The sequence below is a fragment of the Arachis ipaensis genome, chromosome B02 (genome assembly GCF_000816755.2).
Source record: "Arachis ipaensis cultivar K30076 chromosome B02, Araip1.1, whole genome shotgun sequence".
Classification (NCBI taxonomy): domain Eukaryota; kingdom Viridiplantae; phylum Streptophyta; class Magnoliopsida; order Fabales; family Fabaceae; genus Arachis; species Arachis ipaensis.
In genome coordinates, this window is record NC_029786.2 from 103674684 (window position 1) to 103679476 (window position 4793).

Below are 4793 nucleotides of genomic sequence, written 5' to 3' on the forward strand. Positions count from 1 at the left end.
AATTGATTTTTTTATTGTTTTTTCAATTTTTTTTTATTATTTTTATGTGAAATTATTCTAATCATTTTCTTGTGTAAGTTATGAGTTTGTTGATTATTATCCTTTTGTTGTTGACCACCTTGTTAATTTTTTTTTTAAAATTAAGAATGAGACTTAAATTCAAAACCTCTAAATGAGGATAAAAAGACTATGTTATTTGAGTAATAATTCATTAATGATTATACTCTTTCAGTATTTATCTAGTAAATGATATTAATTAGTATTCTTTTGCTATTGACCAAAAGGATAGTAATTAAGAGGGAAATTGAAACTTCTTTTAAAAGAATATTAGGTGATTAATATTTTTTATTTTTGTCTTATTTTCAAACTAATACTAACTAAGTAACTAACTTTCTCTTTTTTTTTTAACATTAAAAATGTTATTCCACTACAACATTTATTGGCTATTGCAACATAAGTTCAAGATAACACTTAAAAATAGTTGCCTAATATATATATAGGCAACGTTTTATACTAGTAGTAATAAAATAGAATTATAACAATGAATTTTTAATCAACACACTATGAGTGATGCTGTTGATAAATTAAAAAACACTTATCAAGTGTTGCTTTATTAAATATATAAAAACAACCATTAAAAAAATAATATATTACTCACATTAAAAATGTTATTCCACTACAACATTTATTGGCTATTGCAACATAAGTTCAAGATAACACTTAAAAATAGTTGCCTAATATATATATAGGCAACGTTTTATACTAGTAGTAATAAAATAGAATTATAACAATGAATTTTTAATCAACACACTATGAGTGATGCTGTTGATAAATTAAAAAACACTTATCAAGTGTTGCTTTATTAAATATATAAAAACAACTATTATAAAAATAATATATTACTCTTTTTAAGAGTTGTCTTTGATTTTATTTTAAACTTCACTTCTTAAGTGTTGTCTAAAATTTTTAATAATTCTTAAAATAACAAAAATAACCCAAACGACAAGGCTAACTATTTTGCGGAGAAAAAGGGAGAAAAGAAGAGTCTCTCGTTCCTAGCAAAACCCCAACCCTAACGAAACCCCTAACCCCAATCCATTCCAAATGATTCATTCCTCTCTGGTTCTTCAATCCATTCGATGATGACGCGCGTTCCTTTATTGAGCTTCGATCTCAATCTCTGCTCAGGAATGAGCTTCGATCGTTGAGCTTCGATCTTCTCTGCTTGCGAATGAGCTTCGATCCTCTGCTCCTCTTCTTATTGAGCTTCGATTCTCTGCTCGTTGAGCTTCTATCTCTGCTAATTGAGCTTCGATCCTCTACTCCTCTTCTCATTGAGCTTCGATCCTCTCTGCTCGTGTTCATCACTGCCGGTTACTGTTCGATTATCACTGCTCGCGTTTTTTGTGAGATTCTCGTTTTTGGCATTCTTCTACAGGTACTAATGATTCTACCGTTCCTTCTCTATTCTATTTTATCACTTTTTTGTGTTTTGAATCCTAATTTTTGGTTAACCTTGTTGCTATGTGCATTAATTTTAAACTTGTTCTACTCTACTCTCACTGCTCCAAAAGCCGGTCAAATCACAAACCTAACAGAAACTCTGCAATAGCCGGCAGCAGAAGCGATTGCTTCCGTCACCGTCGTCGTTGTATAGATCGAACAGCACTAGCTTCACAATCGGCATCATTGCTAAGACCACGGAATTGCGAAAACCTTGGCAACTGGAATGGGAGACGTCGAATAAGGGGCTGAAAAAGTGGTCCGGAGACGGCAAAAATCGTGTTCCTCTCTTTTTGCATTCATCACAGTCGGTATGATGCTGCCTCTTTCCTTTCGCTTTTTTTGTTTTAGTGTTTTTGGTGATTTGATCCCTAATTGTAATACTGGTGATACTGTTGTTGTTGCTATTTGCAATGATAACTCGGTCTCATCCTCAAAGCTCGTGATGCTTTCTTTGTGTTTCTGCAGGTACTGATTTATTAGGAATATGCCCCATTACTTAATTGCTGCTAGTGGCTTTACTAAATTATATTATTTAAGTAAAATCACCAAAATTAATTAATTCATTCATTAATTATAAGATAATTTTGATGATAATTGTGATAGGTGCTATTAGATTGATTCTTTGGACACTTTGGCTCTACTCGGTGATCGTGACCGCTTTGCCACTTCCATTGAATGGATTGGTAAAAATATTCGCTTTGATATTGTGAGTGAATGGCTAAGCAGCTGAATTTCAAGTTTCTGTACTCAATTTGGAGTTAAGGATGAATTTAATTACTTTTTGGTCGGTTACAGAACAAAACTGTTTCTTTGTTTGAGACGACAATCAGAGTTCTTGGAGGATTGCTTTCGGCTCATCTTATAGTCAATGATTACGCTACGGTATCTGTTATATACATTATTGTATACCTGCATTTTTGTATTTTGATAATAGTCTAGTGATTCTAACATTTGAGCACAGGTGAAAATGAAGTTATCCATTAATCATTATGTTTCAATTGGACATAGTTGAAAAACTGTTGATTCAAATGTGTTGGTTTACAGGGATGCGATGATTGGTGCCGTTCCAAGCTATGAGGAGCCGTATATTAAAGTTCCAAGGGTCTTAAGTATGGACTAAAAACTTTGTAAAGGTACTTGATTTGATACAAGGAAACAAGACTTTGGTTTTGTACTCTGCATTTCTTGGTTATTTTTATTGGAAAATGATCTAGCTCTTAATCTATATAACATTCATTTTTGTCATCATGAGTTTGTGTCCTGCCATTAGTCTCATTCTTATAAAACAATCATCTGTGTCCTTCATTCACAGCTGGTGATCACCACTTTAGTTCTCAGAAGGCAAGAGTTATAGCAGTTGATGCTAAAACTACCCAAGACACTAAACTATGTTTTTTTTTGGAGCATTTGATTGTTTTCGATAAGTTGAAGGTTTTGTTTTCAATTTTCTAATCTCCAAAAAGAAAAACATTCTAGATATGTCCTATGTGCCAATATATACTATTAATTATGAATATGAATAGTTGATACTACGTCCAATGCATTAATCCATTAATCTATGCCTCGGCTCAGGGAATCTTAATAGGGACCTTAGCAAACCATTTATTGATAAGTGAGTATTTGATCCAGCCCGTATATATATATATATTTTTATATGTTATGTATTATTGTGAATAGTTTAGAATTATTTTTCTATTTAATTATGTTTTTGAGGTACTTAATTATATTTGAAATTTTATTGATTAGTTCAATTTAATTTATTTATACGCATGAGTGTCAATTTGTCATGCTTTTGATTGTTTCTTAATGCTCTTTAAATTTATGTGCAGTTCATTGAAGGTGGAGCAAAGGCTGAAATAAACTCATAGTGAAGTTGACTCGGTGAAAGACCTGAATGAATCAATCCTTCTTCAGGTATATAAAAAAGATAATTTTGACATAATAGATGGTGAAAAGTAGATATGTGTGAACTTCTCAGTATCCTAACTATATTTTGGAAATTAAATTTGAATAATGAATACATCTAATATTTAGTACAGAGACAGTCGAGCAACTTGCCTGTGTTTTTCCTGCTCATCTCAGTTGTTCATTTCTGTGTTTTTCAATGTTGATATAAGATTGTTGCTTTATTCGTACAAAGTGACACCATGCTTTGGTTAAATAACCAGGATGAAGAACATGAAAACAAAGGAAAAGATGAGAGCTGTGAAGCTGCTGAAAGCGGTGCATCTGAAAGGGAAGATGCAACTGAGGAGGTAATGGTTAGCTTCTGGTTCTTTTTTCTTCTGCAAAAAAACCTTGAATATACCGAGTTATTATGAAGTTTAAATTTGTAATATATCTCTTTGTTAGTTAGCTCCATATTTATATAGAAGTTAGTTTAGTTAGTGGCAAGAATAGAAGATTGAGATCTCTCTTTGCACATAGCAGAATCTTGAAGCTGCTTCTCTGTTTTCTATTCTCTCCTCACACATCAGCTCTGTTTTCTATTATTATAATTTTTTAGTTTTAATGATAAGTTACTTATTTTTTTGTTGTGTATTATTTGCAGATTTAGCATATGGGACAAGTCAAGCATGGATATAAAATATGCAAGTAGATTGACATCTTTTTTACAAATATTACTATTTTGTTATGACAATTATTGTTAGATAAGAATTTTATTATTTTGTCGAGAATTATTGATGAATATGTATTTGAAATACTAATTGAACATTTTAATATCTATTTTAATTTTTACTTTATTATTAGTTATTTTGTCTCTTTTATAAATTTTTTCTGTTGTGCATAAATTTATTTATTAATTAAAATAATTACATATGTATGAACAAAAGATTTTATTGTAAATTTTATTTTTTTGTATTTTTATTACAAAAATAACTTTTATTTTTGCTCAAAAGGCAACTCTCTTATTAGTTGCATATTTTGAATATTAGACAACACTTGTATGGTTGCATATCCAAAAGAAAAAGCAACACTTGCATAGGTTGCATATCCAAAAGAAAAGGCAACACTTTAAAGAATTGCAAATTCAAATTTATAAGCAACTCGTAAAAGGGTTGTATTTTATTGCAAATAGACAACACTTTTTAGTAGTGGCCAAAATATAAGAGAAAAGACAATACTGCAAAAGTGTTGTCTCAAACACACCTTTGAAGTGTTGTTGTTTTTCAACCAAAGGCAACACTTACCAGGTGTTGTCCTCAAAAGCGTTGCTTTTGAAGCAAAAAAGTGTTGCCTTGATCTAAGGCAACGGCCGCATATGCAACGCCACCCAAAAACGTTGT

The 4793-nt window shown here is 31.1% G+C and overlaps 1 long non-coding RNA gene across 7 annotated transcripts; it reads left to right on the forward strand.

Moving 5' to 3' along the window:
- Positions 981-4242, forward strand: LOC107626123. Of its 7 annotated transcripts, none has more exons than XR_002358085.1 (9): positions 982-1438; positions 1575-1814; positions 2110-2212; positions 2302-2388; positions 2551-2639; positions 3079-3118; positions 3336-3420; positions 3675-3761; positions 4058-4242. It is a non-coding gene; the product is annotated as an uncharacterized LOC107626123 (long non-coding RNA). The 7 variants fall into 7 exon arrangements; XR_001617472.2 differs by lacking the exon at positions 3079-3118 and adding an exon at positions 1943-1971 and having other exon boundaries at positions 983-1438; XR_002358084.1 differs by lacking the exon at positions 3079-3118 and adding an exon at positions 1943-1971 and having other exon boundaries at positions 983-1438; positions 1575-1810.